General features: G+C 43.9%; 1 pseudogene across 1 annotated transcript; it reads left to right on the top strand.

Annotated features, from left to right (window-relative positions):
* The first annotated feature begins 73 nt into the window (after nucleotides 1-73).
* LOC309547125 (large ribosomal subunit protein P2-like) lies at nucleotides 74-12,890 on the top strand (annotated as a pseudogene). Its single transcript, XR_014226159.1, has 5 exons — nucleotides 74-211; nucleotides 6,471-6,594; nucleotides 9,032-9,080; nucleotides 10,240-10,329; nucleotides 12,778-12,890. The product of XR_014226159.1 is annotated as a large ribosomal subunit protein P2-like (transcript).
* Nucleotides 12,891-27,725: the final 14,835 nt, after the last annotated feature.

Here is a 27,725-nt window from a genome sequence, read left to right on the forward strand (position 1 = left end):
TCAAATCACATAGAAATCTTTACATAATATATTAAGTGATATTAAGAACGTTATATGCCGTGCTGAAGTGGTTTTGAGCGAGAATACGATGTTGACCTTTGAACTGTCAGGTCCTTGCTTCTTTGCGTAGGAAACCCCGTGTCTCTCTCTTTCCCTCTCGAAGCCGGAGATCAGGAGCGTGCACATCGTTTCGTGTCTTTATAGACTTAAAGTGAGTGCATTCGGGGATGTGTGGACCGACTGTGCTGATTATATATCGTGTGAGGGAGGAATTCTCCTCCTTATAGTGATGGAGGGGGTATGGGGGGAGCTGAGAGAAGTTAGGAGCCATGCTGAGCACTCACTGGGCAGATGGCTGTGTGTTGGGGGGGGGGTAAGATTGCCACCTCACCCCTTTATACCAGGCCAAATATTACACAGGTCCTTAGGCTAATATAATGCACTAAGTGAGTTTAATTACCACCTTCATCAGCCACAGAACCTGTGTAATATGTGTCTCCTGGTTTAAAGGGATGAGATGGCATCCCTAGTTGGGGAAATGTATAGATATAGAAGTTGGCACACTTTCCATGTGCCAAGTTACTGATGCCATTACATGATTTCTTTTTATGTTTCCATACCATCTGTGCCAGACCGCTTTTAGTACAGTAATCTCACTTAGCTATTGTGCGTTGCCCCCCCCCCCCCCTCGCCACAACACATTGGTCAGCGGCTGATCGGCATGTCGATCAGAAGCCCTTTTTCGATTATGCCCCTTCGAAGCCGGACCGGCTGCTGCCACCCTGATATTCAGGGCTTAGGCCCCTTTCACACTTGTGCAACTTGTCATGCAACTTTTGGACATCAGAGTTGCACGACATGTCGTTTGCCATGTTTTCCAATGATACCCATTCATATATGTGCAACTTAAAGTTGCAGCAACTTCAAAGTAGTTCCTGCACTACTTTGGCCCGATTTTAATGCGTTTTGAGGACCAAAGACATAGCTTCAGGTCCAGTCAACATCACGGCAAAATTGCGTGACTTTTTCAAGTCGCACAAGTGTGAAAGGGGCCTTAAGAGCCATGTACGTGCTTTCCATGTGTCGCACATAGGGCAGCCGTTCACTTGAATGGGTTGCCCAATGTGCATTCTTTTTTCGGCAAAGAAGCTAAAGCACACTTGGGCACCAAGCCAGGTGAGTTATTGCATGTGCAGTTTTGCTTTTTCGAGCAACAATCACAGCAGAATCACCCTGTGCTTGGCGTGGCAAATATTAAGAATCGGCACCCAAATGTGTGTTTTAGCACCATTTGGCATTGCGGGCAGAATCGCGCTGATTCTCCCTCAGGATTCCAGATCACCAAGTGAGAACAAGGTCTGAATGATATCCTAAAGGGCCAGACACACTATAAGATTTTCTGAAGACTTTTTCCTTCAGATTTACCTTTTCTATGTAGTGCAAGGGCCTGCCAGATTGCATACAAATTGGAAGTGTTTAGGTTTGACCTTCATATTATATGATTTTGGGAAATCTAAAGGAAAAAGTCTTCAGAATATCTTAGTGTGTATGGCCCATAAGGCTTCGTGTACACGGGACATTTGAAAACCTCTTCTGAACGCTACAATTTGACAGCTAGTAACCGACAGTTAAAATGTCTGTTTTGCCTCTTTTACATGCCGCATTTTGCGGCGTTCATGAGCGTTTGCATTTAGGAGCGTATTTTACAGATCAGTAAAATCTCTCACTCTCCCTCCAATATACAAGGGTTCTGGAAAGTCTGTTTTTTTAAGATTGCAAATATTCAGATATGATTCCCCATTAAAAACGTCTATAAAGGAAAAACTACCAGGTTTAGATGCTGTTACATTTCAAATGCCCCTGAACTACCGTCCTGAATGCTAATTTTTGCTTTAAAAAAAATACTTCTAACCTCAACTGCTTCCAAACTACTATAAATACCTGAGTGTACATGTACCCATAAGATAACATTAAGGAGTGTTCAGGGGCTGCTGAGAAAAACGCTCAAATGCTCAAACAGTCGTTTACCAGCTGCAGTGTACATGAGGCCTTCTTTGCTAAAATAATCCATACACATCCACTACTTAATGGCCCTCTAAACTATTTTTTTCATGTACAGTAATGCCCCGTACACACGTTCCGATAATCGTACGACAAAACTCGCTTTCGATCTGATCGCACGAAAATCTGATCGTTAGTACACCGCTTTCGACAGCCGAACACGACAGTTCATCCAACAAAATCTGAAGGGACAAACGGGAAAACTTCTGTCGTACAACAGCCTCGCGAACGACAATCATTTCGTCAGTACACTATGCGTCCGCTAAAAATCGATCGACAAAGACCGCGCATGATCAGAAATAGCATGGAAAAAGCCTGGCTGCCATTGTTTTTGTTTTGCACCATCTGATACGTAGCTAAGCAACCAGGAAGCTTTTCCAGAATCGTACAACAAAAATCATACGGTTTGTACGCATTGTTGAATTCGATGTTAGTATCATGCAACAAAATGCGAACGATAAGTCGTCCGATTATCTGAAAGTGTGTACGGGGCATAAGTCCCCTACATACAAATCTTCGACTTAGGAACTTTCAAAGATCCGAAAGTGCGTTTGCATGTTTTTGTTTTTTTTTTTCATTCAACCCAGCAAAAACTGACAGATCGCCATACCAACACAAGCAATGTTGTTGCAGCGATTCCCTCTCTACCCCCCGTAAAAGACACTAATCAGTGCTCACAGCCCTTGTATGTAAGCACTGATCTATGACTTAAGAACAAGCTCTAGGAACAGAACTTCATAAGTAGGAAACTTACTGTAATTATTTTGTACTATGTTTTTCTGCCTCACATCCTCTGAGCTCCCAAAACCTCTCCTTCTCCCCCTCACTTCTGTTTGGACTGAGCAGTGCAGGTTAGTTGCAGTCTTGTGTACTGCTCTGTGCACACCTCAAACCCCATGTTTCCTAGTCCATCTTTGAAATGAGAGGGTGGATTTATTATTGTACAGGATTTTATATAGTGCTGACAGTTTGGGCAGCGCTTTACAACATGAGGGCAGACAGAATAGATACAATACAATTCATTACAGGAGGAATCAGAGGGCCCTGCTCGTTAAAGTTTGCAATTTAAAAGTCTACATTCCTACATACAGTGGGACCGTGGAGAATGAAAGAGGAAGTAAATTCTCTTTTAACTTGTACCTACAGGTATGCCTATAATAAGGCTTACCTGTAGGTACTGTGAATATCTCCTAAACTTGCACAGTTTAGGAGATATTCAGAGTGCTTGCAGCCAATGATGTCATTGACTTATGCGCTCTGAAGGTCCAGCTTACCGTGGCAGACCTTCAGGGCCCATGCTGTAAACAGGCGACTCCTGGAGGTAGCTGAGAGCACTTGAATGTAATTTGTGAGTTACTAATACATGGTTAGTATATTGTAATTTAAACCAGTTTAAAAGAGTTTTGGTCGTACTTCTCTTCTGGGTCACAGGGATGCACTTACTTTTGCTCTCGAGTCAGCTTATAGTGGGGCAAATCGCGCTGTCAGCACAGAGCCAACCCAGGCTTTAGAAGGATCCTGACCATATTGTTGGGATCCACCCAGCTGCCTGATTGACAGCTGGCTCCAGCAATCAGCTTGCTGCTGAGAGCCAAAGTCAGCTGCTTCTGTTCCCCTCTCCAGCTTGGTTTTCCAGTGAGTGCTGGGGGGGAGTAACACTGAATATCTCCTTAACGGTGCAAGTTTCGGAGACATTCCTTGTACCTATGGGTAAGCTTTGGTATAGGCTTCCTTGTAGGTACAAATATTCTAGCAGTGTTTACTACCACTTGATTAATGTGTGTGTGTGTGTGTGTGTGTGTGTGTGTATACACTGCTCAAAAAAAAAATGAAAGGAACACTTTGAAAGCGCATCAGATCTCAATGGGGAAAAATATGCTTGCGAGCTATACTGATATGGACTGGGTAATGTGTTGGGAACAAAAGAATGCCACATCGTTTAATGGAAGTGAAAATGATCACCTACAGAGGGCTGAATTCAAAGACACCCCGAAAATCAAAGTAAAAAAGTTATGCAGCAGGCTCATCTGTTTTGCTGAAATGTCATTGCAGCAACTTAAGCCCCTTACACACGTACCGATTGTCGGCCGTAAATATTCGGCCGCCGAACGATCGGCCGGTTGTCGGCTTGTTAGTATGATGCTTCCGACAACCAACAGCGACTTTTCGGCCGAACAGAATCTGTCGTGCAGGCTCTAAAATTTTTGTTGGCCAACACCAGAACGGCCGATTGTTCGCCAGTCAGTACAGAATTCGGCCGACAAACAGCAGATTAGCAAGACTGGGCATGCTCAGAGAAGAAACACACGGAAAGTTAACCATCACATGACATCACTTCTGCAGTCGGCTGTTGTTGGCCGACAAAATTCGTGTGCAGTCTTTTGTACTTTTCAGCCGACAGGACAGCACCGGACAAAAGACGGCCAATCGTTCGGCCGACATTCGGTACGTGTGTACGGGGCTTTACTCAGTAGTTTGTATGGCCCCCACATGCTTGTATGCATGCCTGACAATGTCGGGGCATGCTCCTAAGACGACGGATGTGTCAGGTGGTATTTCCTGCCAGATCTGGACCAGGGTGTTCCGTGAAAAATCCATACCCGTGAGAAAACCATACCCTCGTCACTTCCGGTTCCGCTACGGAGGGTATGGATTTCTCACGGTAGTTAAACTTGCGGCGCTTACATTAAAACAGCTCATCTGAAACGTAAATCATCTCCGCTCTTCGCCCTGTCACTGCCCTCATCTCCGGTAATAAATATAAAAGCGGATCACGGAGCCACGATCGCCGTCACATTTACATCACATACACCCGCCACCGCTTTTATATTTATTACCGGAGATGAGGGCAGTGACAGGGCGAAGAGCGGAGATGATTTACGTTTCAGATGAGCTGTTTTAATGTAAGCGCCGCAAGTTTTACATTAGACACAGTGCCGTGAGAATTTCATGCCCACCGAGCATGCGTACTTGTCTAATTCTTTAATGTTCAATCACGTATCCGGGGCTCTGAGCATGCGCACTGCTGCGCTGCTTAGCTGTTTCAGCCCGGAAGTGACGAGGGTATGGTTTCTCCACGGGGTATGGTTTTTTAACGTTACACCGGGCATCACTGAGCTCCTGAACAGACTGAGGTGCAATCTGGCAGAGTCGGATGGCCTGAAACATAATGTCCCAGAGGTGTTCTATTGGATTTAGAGCAGGCGAGCGTGGGGGTTATTCAATAATATCAATTCCTTTATCCTCCAGAAACTGACTGCATACTCTCGCCACATAAGGCCGGGCATTGTCGTGCACCAGGAGAAACCCAGGACCCACTGCACCAGCGTAGGGTCTGACAATGGGTCCAAGAATTTCATCCCGATAACTAATGGCAGTCAGGGTGCCATTGTCTAGCCTGTAGAGATTTGTGGTTCCCTCCATGGATATGCCTACCCAGACCATCACTGACCCACCACCAAACCGGTCATGCAGAACGATGTTACAGGCAGCTGAACATTCTCCACGGCTTCTCCAGACCCTTTCATGTCTGTCACGTGTTCAGGGTGGTCACGTGTTCAGGGTGGTCACGTGTTCAGGGTGAACCTGCTCTCATCTGTGAAAAGAACAGGGTGCCAGTGACAGACCTGCCAATTCTGGTGTTCACTAGCAAATGCCAATTAAGCACCACAGTGCACAGGGCCCACTAGAGGACATCTGGCCCTCAGGCCACCCTCCTGAAGTCTTTCTGATTGTTTGGTCAGAAATATTCACACCAGTGGCCTTCTAGAGGTCATTTGGTAGGGCTCTGGCAGTGCTCATCCTGTTCCTCCTTGCACAAAGGAGCAGATACCGGTCCCGATGATGGGTTAAGGACCTTCTACTGCCCTGTCCAGCTCCTCTAGAGTAACTGTCTACCTCCTTGAATCTCCTCCATGCTCTTGAGACTGTGCTGGGAGACACAGCAAATCTTCTGGCAATGGCACCTATTGATGTGCCATCCTGGAGAATTGGACTTCCTGTGCAACCTCTATAGGGTCCAGGTATCGTCCAATGCTACCAGTAGTGACACTGACCCTAGCCAAATGCAAGACTAGTGAAAAACAGGAAAGATAAGTAGGGGAAAAAAATATCAGTGTCCTTCACCTGTAAAACCATTTCTGTTTTGGGGGTCATCTCTATGTTGCCCACTTAGAGGACCTGTTCATTTAATTTACACCAAAGCAGCTGAAACTGATTAACAACCCCCTCTGATACTTAACTGACAAATTTTTTTATGAGCAGTATTTATGATATATGCACATTTATTTACAATCCTTTTAGGAATTCAGTCATCAATTCAATAAATCATGAATATTCACTTTGGGGATAATGTATGCACTTGTATATAAATGTACAGCGTCGCCCTAAACTTTTTCTTATAATTGCAGAATGCGTTACATGGCCGCTTACCTGCTTGCCACCCTTGGTGGCAACAGCAACCCCTCAGCCAAAGATCTAAAGAAAATACTGTCCAGCGTAGGAATCGATGCTGATGGAGAGCGCCTAGATAAGGTAAATAAGCTCTATACTGGTTACCTTCTTATGTGTGTTGTAATGAGATGTTTGCTTAGTAATGATGTGGATGTTCTAAATCTGACGCTACATGCGGACTTGTAAAAAAGCAAAATAAAAATGACATGTCACTGGCATTAACATTAGCAGTCCACATTTTTCTGCACCCAAACTGTAACTTTATTAACTGGTAATCCTGCTGTTTTTTTTTTTTTTTTTCAAATTCCTTTAGCAGACCAAGCTGTCTAGTAAAAATGGCAGTTGGAGATGAGACAGAAACCATTTAACACTTACAGTGGTCAGCATTCCTTCACTTAGTTAAAACATGTATCCCAAAAGGAAAAGAAAACTTTCGGTAACTGCTTAAAATGAAACTAAAGTTCTGAGCAGGGAAGTTCTTTATTGCACATCTCTTTTGCAATAACATGCAGCCTGCATGCAGTCGTATTTGGAATGTACACTGAGCAAGCGCCCATGTGTTCAGATGACTGAACTCCTGTGCACGGGATATATTGACCATTTAAGCCTAGGTTCACACATATCGGATGCAGGAACCAGCGCGATTCTAGTGCGGGTTCCTGCATCACCTCTCCCCTGCAGGCAGTTCACACAACACTCTGCGAACCGCTGCGGGTGTCATTACAAAGTTAATGACACCCCCAGATCGGTTCGCAGTGCGAACTGTGAATTCGGACAGGAATCGGAACGGATCTAGTGCAGGGAAAAGGGTTCCTGCACCTTTTTTTTTTTTTTTTTTTTTTTTTTTTTTTTTGTGCGAATCCAATGCAAGCTCAGCCATACAACTGTGTGGATGAATTCGCATTTGCACAGACATCACATGTGATGTGCACAGGAGGAGAGTATCTTTATGGGAAAGATATCTGTTTTCACTTCTATTACCCACTTGCTTGAAAAGCAAATTCCTATTTAATCTGCGCATGATTGTGTTTTTAAAGAGCACACAAATGTAATTTGATTGAAGACTCTGGACTCGTTTAGGGCTTGTTCAGACAAACAGCAAAGAACTACTGCTGTTTCGAAAAGCTATCTGCACTCTGATTGCTTTCCAGAGGTGTTTACCAGGCAGTGAGGAGGCAATATGTTGCCACCTCCCTGCCTGTTCTGACACCCTAAATGCTGTATCACCACTTGCATTGGATGCAGTGCGGTGGCAGCATGGCGACATTCATGTTTATTGGGTGATAGTGCCTGCAGAATAATACAGGGGTTTAATTTCTGCTGCAAAGCATCATGGGGTATATGTAAATCTCCAGCCACTGCTTTTGCAGCTGAAGGAGGAGCGGTTGTGGAGCAGTGTTTTTTTTTTTTCGTCTTCCAGTGCTTTCTGTTTTTGACAAAACATTCTATTTTCCCTCCTGTGTACATTCGAGTGAACTTGTTGCTTTCTTATTCTGTGCAAAGTAACTGGTTCCCTTGGTAGCCCCATCCTAAGCGATTAATGGTTATATTCAATAATGACCTGTTCACCTGATGGAGAGCCTTCAGTAGAAACCCCTCCTGGAAACTCAGTGTCGGTCTGTGGAAGCTATACAAAGCGTAGGCGTTACACTGCATCAAGTGATTAAAAGGAGTTGGTCGTATGGTCCTCCATATCCACATGTACTGGGTATTTTATAGGACTGCTGTGAGGGAGCATGGTGATGGTATCTACACCTTGTGTTTGGATTAGGTGGAGGGGGGAGATAACCTCTAAGGCCCCATTCACACTAGTGCGACTTGTCCTGCGATTTTGGACCGCAAAAACGCATGACAAGTCGTTTTCCATTATTTTCAATGAGCCCCATTCATATCAGTGCGTTTTGAAGTCGCACCGACTTCAAAGTAGTTCCTGCACTACTTTGCCACGATTTTAATGCGTTTTGAGGCATATAGCCTTGCCATTGCTTTCAAAATCGCGGTAAAATTGCGTCGCAATAGTGTGAAAGGGGCCTAACTGTTAAAGTGGAGTGCTACTCGTTTTTGTTAATTAAAAGTCAGCAGATACAAAAAGTGTAGCTGCTGCCTTTTATTAAACCTATTCGCCTGTCCCACGGTCCAGCGATGCGGCCGCTCAAAGCCTCACTCCTCTCCTTCTCCTCTCGGCAGCGCACCTGGCTGTGACCACTTGAGGCTTCACAGTCGGGTGTGCGAGTCGCGCTGCACGTCATGAATGGCCAGGCAATCTTTTGGGACCTCTGACGTGGAGGAGAGGAGAACTTCTGCCTGGGTGCGGAAATGGGTACGTGTACCTGTCAAATCTAGGTACCCGCTGCCCCCCCCCCCCCCCCCCCCCAAAAAAAAAAAAAGACATGCCAAAAGTGGCATGTTGGGAGTTTTTAAAGCGCAAGTTCCACTTTTGGGCTTTAAGCTATTCTGAACAGTGTTTTATCACAGTGGTTACTGTATATATTTAACCTCCTCTTGTATTTTCTCTTAGGTTATATCTGAGCTTGGTGGAAAAAATGTCGATGACCTCATCAATGCTGGTTAGTAGCAAAAGATAAAAACCACAATGTTAACTTTATTTTCTTAGGTCTGGTTTTAAAAGCATTTTCATAGCTCCTTAAAGTACATATTCAATTTCCAGCTTTCTGACATCTCCTCCTCCCCCCCCCCCCCCCCCCAATTTCTCTTGGCTGGATCTGTTCATTTGTTTCCATAGAGCTGCTGTGCAATACATTTTAGAGTCAAGAGTTTTGGTTGGGGCATTTGTGATCCAACAACGCACATAGTTGTTTCCTGATCATACCAGTATGAAATAGTCTCCTAAATAATCTAGGAATGTTACTCCCTTTGTTGTAGGGAATAGTTTTTACTGAAATCTAATCTGAAGCTTTCTCTTAATTGAGGGTACAAATTCCTATTGTCAAGTGGTTGTAAGGGCAAACTTTTAAGGCTCCATTCACACCTAGGCGATTTGAATCGTAGGCGCCGCAATCACCGTGATTGCAAAACGCGGGATGCGTTTGCAATGCCATTACTTCTTAATGGCACCCCAATTGCGCCGTCATTTTTCCACGCTTCTCATGCACTAAATCACAGCCAATCGCGACGGTCACCCAAACGCGGGCAGAATCAAGGCAAATCTGTCTGCAATTTAAATTGCCTAGGTGTAAATTAAACTTAAAATGCTATACTTGCCTGCTCTGTGTAATATTGCACAGAGTGGTTTCTTACTGAAGTCCCCAATCAGCGCTGCCTGCCCCCCCTTTCCTGCAGGTGCCTCCTAGTAAGAAAAGTATGGCACCTGTATGGGCGCGATCCTGAACCGTTCTATATGTGCCCATATACACTCAGAGTGCTTCGGCAATGTCTCCTGCTCCCTTCTCACAGGATTTGACTGACAGCTGCATGAGCCAATGGCTCCTGATTACATTAGGTTCAAGGCATGTAAAAGCTTAGCTGGCTGTTTGATTTCAGAACATCTGAAAGTGGATATGGTTAGCACCTTGGGTCTACGTGTACTCCTTGTTCGAGGTTGGCATGTACTGGAAATTAGGCTGTCTGTAAGGGATTCTCAGAGCGCTGCTAGATATCCCTGTCTGACAAATTCAGTATCTTGGTATTGTTGGCTGTACTTAGCTAAAAATTTGTTATACTTCAATAAAAATCACTTTGACATTTATATTATTTTATTCTCCGTAGGCCTTTCAAAGCTGTGTTCAGTACCATCTGGGGGCGCCGTGTCTGCTGCTCCTGCATCAGCTCCAGCTGCTGGTGGAGCTGCTGCACCAGGTAATTGCCAAATGTATATTTCCTCTGAATGTGTATTTGACCACTTATTCCACCTCTTAGATGCATGCTGTTTTTGGTAAAGAGTTTGATCAATAAAACGCTAGGATTAGACATGGGGTTGTGCAGATATTGATTGGAAATAGCTAAGGGTGCTTTTTAACCAGTAATGCCTTTTTATATTTGTGTTGATTTGCACCTGATTAAACAACTCTTTCCCTAGTGGTGGTAGGCATACTGTAGAGTAGTGTGAACAAACAGATCTTCATAGCCTTAATACTGTGCTCCTGCGAAAGTGTAGTGAGTAATTCGCTACATGCCTATTTATAGAGCCATTCAGCTAAGCAATTCTTCTTTAACCACTTGCCAGCCGGCCAATTCTCACACTTATCTCCTACATGTTAAAATCGACTTTTTTTTTTTTTTTTGCAAAAAAAATTACTTAGAACCCCAAACGTTATGTACTTTTTTTTTTTTTTTTTGCTTTTTTGAAGCAGAGACCCTAGCGAATAAAATGGTGGGTTTTACAATTCAGGTCACATGGTATTTGCGCAGCGGTTTCTTACACTTTTTTTTTTAAGGGGGGGGGAATACACTTTAATGAATTTTATTGTGCATAATACCCATTTTTTGGTAAAATGTATAAGTTGTTATGCTGAGTAAATAGATACCAAACATATCACGCTTTAAAATTGTGTATGCTTGTGGAATGGCACCAAACTACAGTACTTAGGGCTTGTTCACACTTGATTAAATTTCTAACGCTAAACAAATGCTAGTTTGGGCATTAGACTCACTAATGAGCTTTAGTATGTGTGTTGCACAGTCGTTTTACAAGCGTTAATGAGTTAAAAAATGCTCCCCAAATGCCCTATGGGCAGTTCTAAAGCGATTGACGAGTGTTAAGGCGCGTTAAAACTGCTCCACAAATGTCTATTCCATTACAGTTAATAAGCTAATCTTAATGCCCTAAAACTGCTCCGGGAAAACCTTATTGCGGTCACATGTCACATGGGATGAACATCCCTTGTGACAGCATGGGTCATGACAGGTCCTCTTTATGGAGAGATCTGGGGTCTATTAGACCCCAGATCTTTTTGCCTCCAATGCAGCATATCAGACATAGATCAGTCTGATCGGCTGCTTTCCTGGCTGCTTGCAGGCAGGTAAACAGAGACTGAACTGGAAGTGACGAAATCTCGTCACTTATGGTTCCTGGGTCACAGAGGGAGGAACAACGTCTATTGTAGCCACTGGTTGGAGTACTCCTGGGCTCCGCAATCGGACTGGAGAGGTGGGACCATATTCCGCCACCCGCAGAAGTGTGCGAATGGCTATTTAGCCACTCTAATCACTTCTACATTGAAGCCAACCACCGGCTGAAAATGTTAATACTGTGATAATGCCTATAGCTGCAGGCATCGGGGTATATCCACTGCCAACCTAGAACATCCTATGATGGCCTACAGTCAGTAAGTAGTTAAAGGTGATCTAATTCTTATATATTTGCTGTGGGGTAATTTGCATTCATTTTAAAAAATTTTTTGTTTTTTTGGGGTGTTTTTTCTGCTACTTTATGTGGCTTTCCTACTAACACAGGTGCATCTCCTAAAATTAGACTATCATCAAAAAGTCAATTTATTTCAGTAATTAAATTCAAAAAGTGAAACTCCTGTATAGATGCAATACAGAGTGATAGATTTCAAGCATTTCTTTCTTAAATTTTGATTATTACGGCTTACAGCAGTGGTCCTCAAACTATGGCCCTCCAGTTGTTCAGGAACTACAATTCCCATCATGCCTAGTCATGTCTGTGAATGTCAGTTTTCCAATGCCTCATGGGATGTGTAGTGCCGCAACAGCTGGAGGGCCGTAGTTTGTGGATCCCTGGCTTACAGCTAGTGAAAGCCCCAAAATTAACTCGGAAAATTAGAATATTACATAAGAACAATTAAAAAAAAAAAAGGGGGGGGGATTTTTAATACGGAAATGTTGGCTTCCTGATAAGTATGTACAGCATAGTTTGCACTCAAATACTTGGGTATTGGTACTTTTGGCAGTGTGGCCAGGTGCCAAGTCCTGCTGGAAAATAAAATCCGCATCTCCATAAGGCTTTGTCAGCAGAGGGAAGCATGAACTGCTCTGAAATTTGCTGGTAGAGGGCTGCGCTGACTTTGGACTTGAGAAAACACAGTGGACCAACACCAGCAGATGACATGGCTCCCCAAATCATCTTGTGTGTAACGCATCTATATAAAATGAGTTTCACTTTTTAAATTGAATTACTGAAATAAATTTAACTTTTTGATATTCTAATTTTACGAGATGCACCTGTACATGGTGTGTGTGTGTGTATGTGTATATATGTATGTATGTGTATATGTATCTGATTTTTAAGCATAGTTGCTCTGAAGAATTGGAATCCATCATTTTATTTTTTTACCTTTTCAGCTGAAAAGAAAGAAGAAGTAAAGGAAGAATCTGAAGAGTCTGATGAAGACATGGGATTTGGGCTCTTTGATTAAATGCTTTCTTCTAACCTAATAAAGAAACGTTCCATCAGATTGGTTTGTCGTGTATACGTTAAACTGCCAGTGTGATCAGTTACTACTGGCATACTGGTTGGGGTTGGATTACGAAGTATGGTGTAAAGCAGAAAACGGGGAGGATGGTTGTGTGGTGGATGAGTAATAAGAGTGTAAGGCTGTCCCCCCTGCTTAAATATAGAACAGGAAAATGGTGGTCCCAATTCCGTGGGGTTTAAATACAGACAGCACTCAAGATAACTTTTAAAATTGGTCAAAGTTTATTGTACATTTCTAAAAGACAGTCAAACCAAACATAATGAATAAAATACAGGCATTAGTATACCACATTAGGTCAGTCATCTGTGCTAGAATGGTTTTACCAGATGTGCTAACAGGCAGGGGGTGAGGCCATAAGGATAGCATTTCGATACCAATTAACCCAACATGTTTCGGAAAGTAAATTTCCTTCTTCAGGGGATGTAGCACAGGGTATGTCTGTCTATTGAGAAATAAATATACAAAAATCAAAAAGTGTGCATAATGTATTTGAAGAAGTATATATCATAGTGATCCAATACAGCGTTATAAAGGAACAAGGTGATAGAAAAAACACAAAGGGATATATTGCAATTAACAGTTCCCAAGAGTGTATCTGCGCATTTGCATAAAGAGTTCTACATGGCAAAAGGGTTCATATGAATATAATTTATGCTTACCCAGGGTATGTCAGTAAAGGTAAAAAAGCATCAGAGGAGGCTAAATCTCAGGCCAAAGAGAAAGGTCCTCCCTTCCGATCTCTTTTGGTTTTCCATAGAGAAATTGCCCATAGGCTGTGGAGAATGGAGGTGGAGGGAGGTTTTTTGTCTTGTGGAGGGTCACAGGAGACATATCCAAAGTCCTATATTGGAAGGGCTGGGAAAGGTCGCTCAGTAAGGGCCATGAGGCATAAGGTATGTTCAAGATGGATCCTGAGAAATCATTAGGTATTAGGTCTGCTAGCTCCTTGGCGATCAGATGGTAAGTCTGACCTGACACTCCAAGGGGCTGCTCTATATAATTATATATACAATATATAGAGCAGCCCCTTGGACTGTCAGGGCCTAATACCAGTGAAAGAGTAGGTGAGCATTTTTTTTTTTTTTTTTTTTTTTTTTAACGCCGAACCCTATACCTATTTCCCTGCTGTCCAATAGTATGGACAAGCATTGACACTTGAAAACATGACACTTTCCGACATATACTTTTTAACTCAATGCCCTTTTAGCCCCCCTGGGGAGTCACTGGACTGGTCTATTCCCATTGGTGATCCTTGTGGGACGGTGCACATCAGTCCCCTCCCCTTTCACATCAAGATCCTCTCCTGATGAGTGTCCTCAGCTCCCCCTTTACATCATCCTCCTCTGCCCCTTTCACAATTGTTCTCACACTTCCCTGACATCCACTTCCATTACCAGTAATGTCCTCTGCCCCTATTTACACCATTCCCCCCACAGTTCCAGTCTCCTACCTGCAGTTCCTCTTTGACATTTGTATAGTTAAAGTGGTTGTAAACCCTTACATATGCCTAGTGAAGTGACTGGCCTTATACAAAAATTAAACAAATCCTTCTATGCAAGTTGTACCTGTCTACCTGCAGTCCTCTCTACATCAGTTTATAGTGCTGAATTTATAAGCTTGTCTGAGAGATCAGAAAAAAATAGGTGTGGAGAGCTGAAGTTACTCTACAGAACTCAGTGAGGATAACTGAGTTGATTGGAGGAAAGGGACACCCCTCTTTACATGGCACACAAGAACAAAACTGAGGCTGGCAATCTGTTGGAGACCGCTCTCCTCACTATTTTTTTTTTTTTTTCTCTTGGGGCTAGGAAAATTTGTCAGAAGTGAGTCATCCTGATAGTAGAGGAATGAAGCAGCAGACAAATGCTTTTAATTAATTACACTATAGAGGGATATGCTTTGTTCAAATTTCATGTCTGACATTTACAACCACTTTAAGCAGTAAACAGCAATCACATGAAATGGTAATGTGCATAGGTATTTTAAAAGACTTTATTATTCCTAAGGAGTCAACGTATTTAGTCATTTGACTTGTTTGTGCTAAAGACACATTTATCCATGGTAAATGTATTTAGCTTTGCCATATTGTTAGAACTGGTTTTATACCAAATTATCTAAGATGGCCTGAAAGGTTATACTTGTTTTTTATTCTAAATTATTTCACTTTTTTTTTTTTAAGATGACCTAAAAGGGTTGTTTTATACATATTGCCAGCCTGGTTAGTGTTTGTGACAAATGCCAATTTCCACAGTGCTTTATATTTATATTGTACATTCGCAACAGTCCCTACCCTTAAGGAGCTTACAATCTACAGTCCTTAACTTACATTCTAGGGCCAATTTAGATGGTGGCTTTTTAACCTACCAGCATGTCATGTGTTCATGCATGTTATGTTAAGGCCGTCTAAAGGAAAAGTATAGTCAAAGCTCTTTTGCCTTTACTTCTCCTGGGGATTACAAGAGTGCAGTTGGTTCGGTACTCCTGAGACCCATTTTAGGCCGACAGCAGGCTTTGTCACAGAGCCAGGCCCAGGCTCTAAAAAAATATCCCGACCATATGGTCAGGATCCACCCAGAAGCCTGGACTGGCAGCTGGCTCAGCCTCTTGGTGAGTCGCAGAGAGACCGAGGCAGCTGCTCCCTCCATATCCCAGTGCTGGAGGAGCAGAGAGCTGGGGTTGTTTTTATGGCATTACAATGAATTAACACACCAAGCCATTGTGTGAACAGATAAGGGGGATATCTTTCATTACCTACCCTTCCTCTCCCCTTGTCCATTCAAAGAATGCCTTGCATTCTGTGGACAGAATACAAGGCATTTTGTGAATGGTTGAGGGGAAAGGGAGGGTTATTACTGGACCTCTTTACTGTATGAACGCTGGAAGAAGAGCACTGGTGTAGTATACAGCTTTAGGCTGCCTATTTTGAGAGGTGTGCAGGGGCATTGAAAGAAGCGGTGTGAATTCCGGGCTACAGACTCTTCTTCCTGCACGTCTATCAAATTAGGAAGGGTGGCTGGGACCCCATTCAGTATTCTAAGTTACCTGCATGTGACTCTTAAGGCAGAAACAAAATGGCCCATGCATGCTGTACAGGCCTTGGAACAAGAGAGACAATATACAGTATCCTTGTTTTCTGCATGGAACAGTTTCAGAAGAAGGTTTTGCTTAACTGCAGCAAATGAAAGTGCTGTTAAGGCCCCTTTCACATAGGCGGACCGTTAGATCTGCCTGTCCGTTGTTTTGGCGGATCTGAACTGTCACCACATGCATGTATATGGGGCCTTCGGATTTCAGCGGAGACATGTCTGCTGACATCCGATCCGTCAAATCTGGATGGATGGAAACCCTATTTTCCATCCGTCCAGCGGATGGGATTGGATGAGAACGGACAGACGGTCCGTTCCCATCCGATTCCTCCATGGAGATGCATGGGGACCTGACAGCTGTGTCTCCGCACACAGTGTGGAGAACAGCTGTCATCCTCCTGCTCAGCTGGGGATCGGCGGATCGATCCCCCGCTGAGATAAACTGAGTCCGTCTGCCGGACGGACTGTGTGAAAGAGCCCTAATGGGGATTTAAAAACAAGAAGATTCTGTGTGCAAGAACTAAGGAAGGGAGTTAGTTACAGAAAGGTGAGGGCTACGTAAGCATACTGGGGGAGATTTACTAAAACTGGAGCATGCAGAATCTGGTGCAGCTCTGCATATTTACCAGTCAGCTTCTAACTTCAGCTTGGCAAATTAAGTTTTGACAATAAGCTGATTGGTTACTATACACAGCTTTGGTGTGCACCAGTTTTAGTAATTAGAATAATATGCAGGATTTATATAGCGCTAACAATTTTTGCAGCACTTCACAATATGAAAGTGAGACAGTACAGTTACAATAAAATACAAGGGGGTCCTGCTCATAAGAGTTACAATCTAAGAGGGTGGGGCAAGTGGTACAAAAGGTTTATAACTGGGGAATGAGCTGATGGAAGTGATAAGATTAGTTGGAGCCTTGATCGGCTTCCCTGAAGGGATGAGTTTTCAGGGATCACCTAAAGGCAGCCAGAGTAGGAAATAGCTGGACAGATTGAGATAGAGTTCCAGAGTATAGGAGAGGCTCTGGAGAAATCCTGGAGACCAGCATGGGAGGGAGGAGCAGAGAGGACGGTTTGGTGATGTAGCTCGGGGCAGAGTTGTGAATGGCCTTGTATGTTAGTATTTTGAAATTGATTCGCTGGGCAATCGGAAGCCAGTGTAGGGATTGGAGAGAGGGGTAGCAGACAATGAGCAGTTGGTAAGCTAGAAGAGTCTGGCAGCACCATTCATGATAGACTGGGGATAGCCTATGGAGCGGTAGGACTAAGGCTACTTTCACATCTTGGCGTTGCTATTTACAGGCATTTTTTAGTTTTTTTTTAGGCGTTTTTGTGCAGGCATTTTTAGGCGGACAAGTGACCAATGGAAAAGAAAAAAGCCTGTAATCTGCCCAAAAAGAAGCTCATGTACTTTTTTGAGCGTTGGGCGTATTGCTTAAAACGTCAAACGCTGGAACAGGAGCCATTGAAATGAATAGGATTAGTCTTGTTAGGCGTTTTTGAGCTGATCTTAGAGCAGAAAAACGCCCCAAAATCGCCCACATGTGAACTTAGCCTAAGAAGGGAGTTGCAATAGTCAAGATGAGGGATAACAAGGGAGTGACCGAATACCTTGGTGGTATAATTAGTTAAAAGGGGCAAATTTTAGAGATGTTACGGAGGTGAAGTCTACAAGCTTTTGATAAAGATTGGATTTAGGGCTCAAAGGACAGGTCAGAGTCTAGGATTACACCTAGTACCTTGGTGTAAAGGGAGGAATTGATGGTTGCATTATTGATTTCAGGAAGGTTGGCATGGGTGGGAAGCGGTTTATCATCAGCTCTGTTTTAGAGAGGCTTAGTTTAAGAAAGTAGTGCGACATCCATGCTGATATGTCCGTTAGTAATGCGAGAGGAGACTATAGCTGGGATCACACTTGTGTGATCAGACATCGCATGTGATTAGCACAGCATTGCTGTGCAGATCACATGCGATGTCTGTGCAATGCGAATTCAGCCATACAAACTGGCTGTAATTGCATTTGCACCAAAATGGTGCAGGACCCTTTTTTGGTCCGCACTGGAATCTGATCGCATGCGTGTTCACACCTATGCGATCTGATTCCTGCACCATTTTACAGTTCGCACTGTGATCTGTGACTGATCTGCGGGTGTCATTAACTTTACATTGACACCCGCAGCGGTTCGCAGATGTCAGTGTGAACCGTCGACAATTCAGGTGCGGTGTGGGAATCTGCACAGGAATCACGCTAGTTCACGCATCGCGCAAGTGTGCACCCAGCCTGAAGGAGTGAAGTGTGGAGTACAGAGGTAACTTTGGGTGTCATGAGCATAGAGATGGTATTGGACGCCGTGGGAGGTTATCAAGTGACCAAGGGAGGAGGTATAAACGAGAAGAGAAGTGCTCCAAGAACAAGGCCTTGGGAGACCCCTACAGAAAAAGGGTGTGGAAAGGTCCTCAGTGTTGTAGGTAACATTGAAAGAGCACTGTGATAGGTAGGAGGAGAACCAGGATAGAGCAGAATCTTGGAGGCCAAGAGAAAGGAGAAAATTGAGAAAGAGCAGGTGATCAACCGTATCAAAATCTGCAGAGGGGTCTAGTATTAAGAATATGGAGTAGTGGCTATTGGTTTTAGCAGTAAATCATTATTGAGTTTTCTCTCATTCATTGACGGACACAGCTCCTTATCTTTTTGACCATTGGGTTATACACTAGGCAAGAAAAAGCTTGACTATGAAAAGCTTGACTTGACTATGGGGCAGTTCCAGGGGGTATTCTCCCACTCTCAGCTATAGGCACCTTTTTTTTCTGCCTAGTCAGGAGTAAGGACCTAGTTTCTTGGTGGGATCTCTGGTCCTTTGGAGGGTTTTGGGTGGATGTTGGCCCCTCCCTGGGACGGTGGGACCCTGGGGTTCCCCCCCCCACCCAGCCCCTCCAAAATTTCAGTGGTCACTGTGGGTCTTCCACTGCCCCCCCCCCTTCCGGGTGAGGTTATGAGCTGGCTTTTACCACAGGCTCTTAAGGGGGGCTTGTTGGAGTTGCTGCTGGCCGGGTTTTATCTGGTGCACAACTGGGGGTTGAGCAGGGTTCCTTGCCACCTTAGGGGTTGGTGACTAGGGCAGGGATGTCGTCTGGGATCTCTGCTGCAATTGTTGGGCTGGGGAAGCGGATGGTTTAGCACCCACGGGTCTGTGCCTCACACGGCTGGATCTGGCCAAAAATTTAGGCCGCACTGGTCGGGAGCTATGTGGGGCAGCCCCAGTGAGGGTGGCTGAAGCCACTACCCTACGCGTGGGCATCCGACCTCTCCTCTGCTGCCCCTGGGTAGTCGGCTCTGCTGGGGCTCACATCCACAAAACTTTAGGCTGCGGCCTACTAGGCTATGTGGCCGAGTCGAGCGCCTCCGTTAGGGGGCGGCTACTGTAAGGTTAGCTGAAGACCCTGCTCTTTGTTTTGGGCATCTGCCTGGCTGGGATCTATGCATTTGCGGCTGGGCCTCCACAAAAAGTTAGGCCGCGCAGTCAGCTTGGCGCCTCCCTTGGAAGGTGTAGCGCTGTGGCCATGCCGCCATTATTGTGTAGGGCACCTGCCCCTTTTTTTGGGCTGCGGGACCATCGGAGTACCCTGCCTGCGCATCCGCGTCACGGCGGGTGGCCCCATTTTAAAGGTAAGGTGACCAGATTTTCAAAATGAAATCTGGGTACACATTTTTTTTTTTAAATGGTAAACTATTATAAGCATATTTCCCTCGAATGATATACAGTGGGGATCGAAAGTTTGGGCACCCCAGGTAAACATTTGTATTGTGTGAGAAAGTACCACTTAAAAGAAGCGTACTCCCCGTGCCTAGGATTGTGTAAATGATTTAGGCCCCGTTCACATAGGGGCGATCCGACTTCGGGTGGCGACCTCCGAGGTCGCGGTGCGAGCAGCGTGCCGCGACCTCAGAGCGGCCGCCACGGACTTCATAACATTGAAGTCTATGGCGGTCGCCTCCGGGTCGCCCCAAAGAAGCTCCGGACCCTTTTTCTAAGTCGGAGCGACTTGTGTCGCTCCTATTAGAATGGGTCCGCAGCTTCCCTATGGAAGGCGACCTGTGAGGCGACCAGGTCGCCTCACAGGTCGCCTTAGTGTGAACGGGGGCTTAGTGTTAAATGTTGATTTTAAATGATTGAATATATATATTTAAATAGATAAATAAATGCAGCAGCAGCAGTAATATGAAAAACATGAAAGAAAAAATAGTCCTACTAATTAGGGCTATCTACAGCGCTTGCTAAAACAATATGGGTGTATACAATATTCTTGCGAATATAGTACAAAAGTGCAAATACTGTGCTAATTAATTATTCCAAAATTTGTCAATTAATAAATACGTATATCAATAAAATTCAATCCCAAAAAATTATAAATGCATAAAGGTCATAAAAATCAAAAAGTCATAAAATCAAAAACCAATGTTCAGTGTTTATTCCTTTTCCTGGGAACTGTGCAAGTGCTCACAAAATTCAATAAGTGACAAAGTAAAGTGCAGGTGCTGGGTGCCTTCTTCCCATGCAGCAATTTATAAATTGGGTGACTTACCGAATGTAGTGGGCCTCATATACCATAAAGTATTGCGGCCAATCTCACTTGTTGGTAAGTCCCCTTTAAGATACTCCTGTGCCGATGTTCATTTTCTCCCTTGTCCCTCCATGAAGCAGCTCATGTTGTAGTGTTTAAAAGGTTAAAGAAGCTCCAGATAGTGTATTACTTTTTAAATAAAGCGGTTTGTTCAAAGTAAAAGCCACCGATATGCGCGGATCCCGCAAGAATCCTGCTATTGTAGTCCGTGACAGTCAAATAATACCATGCAGAGTGGCGAGCGGAGGTAATTCCGGCTTGCGTTCCAGATGGGTGTCACGTATCACGTTGTGCGGTCCACGTCCTGATGCGTTTCGTCACATCCGGTGACGTTTTCAATTACCTCCGCTCGCCACTCTGCATGGTATTATTTGACTGTCACGGACTACCATAGCAGGATTCTTGCGGGATCCGCGCATATTGGTGGCTTTTACTTTGAATAAACCGCTTTATTTAAAAAGTAATACACTATCTGGAGCTTCTTTATCCTTTTAAACCCTACAACATGAGCTGCTTCATGGAGGGACAAGGAAGAAAATGAACATCGGCACAGGAGGATCTTAAAGGGGACTTACCAACAAGTGAGATTGGCCGCAATACTATATGGTATATGAGGCCCACTACATTCGGTAAGTCACCCAATTTATAAATTGCTGCACGGGAAGAAGGCACCCAGCACCTGCACTTTACTTTGTCACTTATTGAATTTTGTGAGCACTTGCACAGTTCCAGGAAAAGGAACAAACACTGAACATTGGTTTTTGATTTTATGACTTTTTGATTTTTATGACCTTTATGCATTTATAATTTTTTGGGATTGAATTTTATTGATATATGTATTTATTAATTGACAAATTTTGGAATAATTAATTAGCACAGTATTTGCACTTTTGCACTATATTCGCGAGAATATTGTATACACCCATATTGTTTTAGCAAGTGCTGTAGATAGCCCTAATTAGTAGGACTGTTTTTTCTTTCAAACATTTGTATTATTGTGCATAAAGAAGCCAAGGAAAGATGGAAAAATCTCCAAAAGGCATCAAATTACAGATTAGACATTCTTATAATATGTCAACAAAAGTTCGATTTTATTTCCATCATTGACACTTTCAAAATTACAGAAAACAAAAACATAGTGTCTGCAAAAGTTTGGGCACCCTGCAGAATTAATAGCATGCACTGCCCCCTTTGCAAGGCTGAGACCTGCCAGTGTCATGGATTGTTTTCAATCATCGTCTGGGAAGATCAGGTGATGTCAATCTCAAAGGTTTTAAATGCCCAGACTCATCTGACCTTGCCCCAACAATCAGCACCATGGGATCTTCTAAGCAGTTGTCTAGAAAACTGAAACTGAAAATAGTTGACGCTCGCAAAGCTGGAGAAGGCAATAAGAAGATCGCAAAGCGTTTTCAGATGTCAATATCCTCTGTTCGGAATGTAATTTAAAAAATGGCAGTCATCAGGAACAGAATCCTAATACAAAAATCAATCAGCGCAGACAGATGATGTAAAATTAAATAAAATATTGCAGCTGAACACAAAAGATAAATCACTGTTATCTCATAAAATATTCCATAAAAAAAGTGCAGCGCAAGATAAAAATATAGTCCATAGACAGCAAGATCCCAATCCAATTTGGGTTGTGCAGGAAATAAGGAAACAACTCAGTCCCCTCCACCAGTGATTACACCGCGCTCACCTGAAAATTAAATAAATAGCGCTTTCCCCAAGGGGTTAATCACCAGGAACACTCCTCAGTAACCACTGCTCAGGCAAGGGATTCTATCAGCTGCTCAAATCCGGACTCATCAATGTACATACCATATATAAAAGAGAGAGATACTCTAAGTGCTCTCTGTAACACACTTTATTTTTAAACATAAAAGAAGGTATTGCACTTACATACAGCTTGAAATAAAAGCATATTAGAGCATAGTGTTCTCTTCATGTCACCGTGCCTCTAGACCGGAGAGACGCGGTGCCGATGCATACAGCACAGCTTCAAGATGCAGCTGATCTAAAGGATGGCGGCGGGTGACGAGCGGCTCCACTTCCCGTACGCGTATCGTCCAATAAGGGGACTTCATCAGCGGGGGTGAAGTTTGGCTGTCACCCACTTCCTTAAATAGCACCAGATAATCATTGTAACAAGCACTGCTGAGACTGCAATGTCTCCCATCGCCATCTAGTGGCTGATGTAATAATTACATTCTAGAGAAACTTGCTCAATTACTATATATCAGACTAAACTGAATATATAAAAGGCAAAAAATGTTTTTCCCTAATCACCCACCATCATCCCTATAGATCCTGCACCCACAAGACAAATCACAACATATATATTACAACAAAATAGTAACAAAATCCATAATAAATTTATAAATAAGATATCTAAAAATGATTTAAAACCAAATAAAAGATTTTATCTATCTGAAATGAAACAATTGAGGTCAAATTCCACATTTAACCCCATTGGAGATAACACCCCTGTTTCAAAGATCCAAAAGGATTCTCGTTGACTAAGCCTCCTAACAAAATGACCCCCTCTCCAGTGTTTTTTAACTCGTTCTATGCCCCAGAATTTTAATTCTCTGGGATCTCTGTTGTGGTGAATACGGAAATGTTTTGATACACTATGTGTTACTTTTCCTTTTTTAATGTTACCGATATGCTCGGCAACTCTCACATGCAGGGCCCCTGACGTCCGGCCTACATACTGCAAGCCACACTTGCATTCCAGCATGTAAACGACCCCTTCCGTGTTGCATGTGATAAGGTCTTTGATGTTATATTGTTTACCTGTACTGTGAGCAATAAACTCCTTCCGTTTTTTATTATTATGTTTGACCTGTTTGCATGCGGAACATCTCCCATACGCAAAAAAGCCAGAAAGGAAAGAGAAAAGTTTATTCTCCTTTTGGACAGGCGGGTCAACCACCCCTGGTGCGATAATGTCCCTCAAAGTTGGCGCTCGCCAGTAGATAAACTGTGGGCGTGGAGGTAAAACATGCCCCAGTATACAATCCCTAAGGAGAATTCCCCAATGTTTAGAGATGATCTTTTCAACTTTTTTATGTTGAATATTGTAGTCAAGGATGATTTTAAATTCCTGTTTATCTGACCCTTTCTCCTTTTTAGAATCCCTAATAAGAACATTCCTATCCATATCTTTCACTTTCTTCATTTCCGCCTCCAGACTATTCTGTTTATAACCTCTCTCTACAAATCTTGCAGTAAGAATCTGGGATTGAGAGATGAAATCAGCCTCCATGGAGCAATTCCTCCTAAGGCGGATATACTGGCCCTTGGGGATATTGCCCAACCAAGAGGCATGATGACAATTCTCTAACGGAATGTACCCATTCCTATCGGTGGGTTTGAAATGGTTACGTGTGTGGAAGGTCCAGAAATACCATCTTTTCCTTGTCAATGTTCCATGATAAGGAAATATTCCTCTGGTTACTATTAAGTTTATCCATGAAACTTTGTAAACTGGCATAGTCCCCTTCCCAGACCATGAACAGGTCATCTATGTACCTACGGTAGCATGTGAGCTGTACAGGGCGCTGTTGAAAAACTGTCTCCTCCTCCCAGTGTGCCATAAAGAGATTGGCAACACTGGGAGTGAAGCGAGCGCCCATTGCAACTCCCATGGTCTGCAAGAAGAATTGTTGGTTGTACCAGAAGTAATTCCGATTTAGGCAAAACTTCAAACAACTCACTAGATATCTTTTATGAGTATGGGACAATTGAGATCTTTCAAGGGCCCATTTTACCGACGATACGGCATCCTGATGTCCTATTATGGTGTAGAGAGAGCTGACGTCTGCAGCTATCAAAATACTATCTGGTGAGCACTCCAATTCACCAAGGACTTGGATAATGTGCTTAGTATCTCTGAGATAAGCCTGAGTTTCAGAGACCAGGGGTTTAAGGAAATGATCTATATATTGGCCCACCCGTGCTGTAATAGACCCAATCCCATTAACAATGGGTCTCCCTGGTGGTCTTGTGGCATCTTTATGAATTTTAGGAAGGAAGTATATAATGGGGGTCCGACAAGAAATGGGGTCTAAATATAATGCCTCCTTTTTGTTAAGAACCCCCAACTCCTTCCCCTTTTCCACCAGACAGTGCAACTCCTCCTTAAACTCAAAGACAGGGTCTGATCTCAATTTCCTATAGGTGGACCCACCATTAAGCAACCTGGCCATTTCACCCCTATAGTATTCTTTGGACATCACAACCAGCTCCCCTTCTTTATCCGCAGGACGGATTACAAGTTCATGTTTTTTCTCTAGAGAATGAATACCTTTCTTGATATAAGAGCGATCAGAAACTCGGCATCCACTTTCATTCACATTTATTCATGTCTGAGGAGTAGTTGGTCACCCCCACAAGTCTGATGCCGAAGACAGTGTACAGAGGTCAGTAGTAGGTAGCGCAGCATCCAGGGCTCAGCAGTATGTACAGCAGTGTACAGAGGTCAGTAATAGGTAGGGCAGCGTACAGGGGTTAGTAGTATGTAGGGCATTGTACAGGTGTCAGTAGTATGTAGGACAGTGAACAGGTATCAGTAGCATGTGGGGCAGTGTACAGGGGTCAGTAGTATTTAGAGCAGAGTGCAGAGGTTAGTAGTATGTAGGGCAGTGTACAGAGGTCAGGAGTATGTAGGGCAGTGTACAGAGGTCAGGAGTATGTAGAGCAGTGTACAGAGGTCAGTAGTATGTAGGGCAGTGTACAGAGGTCAGGAGTATGTAGGGCAGTGTACAGAGGTCAGGAGTATGTAGAGCAGTGTACAGAGGACAGTAGCATGTAGAACAGTGTACAAAGGTTAGTAGGAGGTAGAGCAGTGTACAGAGGTCAGGAGTATGTAGAGCAGTGTACAGAGGTCAGTATTATGTAGGGCAGAGTACAGAGGTCAGTAGTAGGTAGGGCAGTATACAGAGGTCAGTAGTATGTAGGGCAGTGTACAGAGGTCAGTAGTATTTAGACAATACAGCAGTATACAGAGGTCAGTAATTGGTAGGGCAGCTTACAGGGGTCAGTAGGATGCAGGGCAGTGTACGGAGGTCAGTAGGATGTGGGGCAGTGTACAGAGGTCAGTAGTATGTAGGGCAGTGAACAGAGGTCAGTAGTATGTAGAGCAGTGTACAAAGGTCAGCAGGAGGTAGGGCAGTATACAGAGGTCAGTAGTAGGTAGGGCAGCATCCAGGACTCAGTAGTATGTCCAGCAGTGTACGGGGGTCAGTAATATGTAGGGCAATGTACAGGTGTCAGTAGTATGTAGGACAGTGTACAGGGGTCAGTAGTATGTAGGGCAATGTACAGAGGTCAGTAATATGTAGGGCAGTGTAGAGGGGTTAGTAGTATGTAGGGCAGTGTACAGGTGTCAGTAGTATGTAGGACAGTGAACATGTGTCAGTAGCATGTAGGGCAGTGTACAGGGGTCAGTAGTATTTAGAGCAGAGTACAGAGGTCAGTAGTATGTAGGGCAGTGTACAGAGGTCAGGAGTATGTAGGGCAGTGTACAGAGGTCAGGAGTATGTAGAGCAGTGTACAGAGGTCAGTAGTATGTAGGGCAGTGTACAGAGGTCAGGAGTATGCAGAGCAGTGTACAGAGGACAGTAGTATGTAGAGAAGTGTACAAAGGTCAGTAGGAGGTAGGGCAGTGTATAGAGGTCAGTAGATTGTAGAGCAGTGTACAGAGGTCAAGAGTATGTAGAGCAGTGTACAGAGGTAAGTATTATTTAGGGCAGAGTACAGAGGTCAGTAGTAGGTAGGGCAGTATACAGAGGTCAGTAATTGGTAGGGCAGCTTACAGGGGTCAGTAGGATGCGGGGCAGTGTACAGAGGTCAGTAGGATGTGGGGCAGTGTACAGAGGTCAGTAGTATGTAGGGCAGTGTATAGAGGCCAGTAGATTGTAGAGCAGTGTACAGAGGTCAGGAGTATGTAGAGCAGTGTACAGAGTTCAGTATTATGTAGGGCAGAGTACAGTTGTCAGTAGTAGGTAGGGCAGCATCCAGGGCTCAGTAGTATGTCCAGCAGTGTACAGGGGTCAGTAATATGTAGGGCAGTGTACAGGTGTCAGTAGTATGTAGGACAATGTAAAGGTGTCAGTAGTATGTAGGGCAATGTACAGAGGTCAGTAATATGTAGGGCTGTGTAGAGAGGTCAATAGTATGTAGGACAGCGTACATGGGTCAGTAGTATGTACGGCAGTGTACAGAGGTCAGTATTATGCAGGGCAATTTACAGGGGTCAGTAGTATGTTGGGCAGTGTACAGAGGTAAGTGTACAGAGGTCAGTAGTAGGTAGGGCAGCATCCAGGGCTCAGCAGTATGTACAGCAGTGTACAGGGGTCAGTAGTATGTAGGGCAGTGTACAGGTGTCCGTAGTAGGTAGGACAGTGTACAGGTGTCAGTAGTACGTAGGGCAGTGTACAGAGGTCAGTAGTATGTAGGGCAGGGTACAGGGGTTATTAGTATGTACAGCAGTGTACAGAGGTCAGTATTACGCACGGCAGTTTACAGGGGTCAGTAGTATGTAGGGCAGTGTGTAAAGGTCAGTAGTAGGTAGGGCAGCATCCAGGGCTAAGCAGTATGTAGAGCAGTGAACAGAGATCAGTAGTAGGTAGGACAGTGTACAAGGGTCAGTAGTATGTAGGGCAGTGTATAAAGGTCAGTAGTAGGTAGGGCAGCATCCAGGGCTAAGCAGTATGTAGAGCAGTGAACAGAGATCAGTAGTAGGTAGGACAGTGTACAAGGGTCAGTAGTATGTAGGGCAGTGTACAGAGGTCAATGTATAGAGGTCAGTAGTAGGTAGGGCAGCATCAAGGGCTCAGTAGTATGTACAGTAGAGCAGTGAACAGAGGTCAGTAAAAGACCATTCAGAGTAAGAATCATTACCCCACTACTCTCTGAATTCTATCTCTAAGCCAATTTTCTATCCATTTAAAAACTAATCTTTCCAAGCCTGTAGACCATACCTTACACATTACCTGTGTGTGGGGAACTGGGTCAAATGACAGAGCTTAATTCTTCCTCTTTCGTTCATTGACGGACACAGCTCCTCATTAGGGTTGAGCGGACACCTAGATGT

This window comes from Pelophylax lessonae, assembly GCF_965119305.1.
Source record: "Pelophylax lessonae genome assembly, chromosome: 2".
Taxonomy (NCBI): Eukaryota; Metazoa; Chordata; class Amphibia; order Anura; family Ranidae; genus Pelophylax; species Pelophylax lessonae.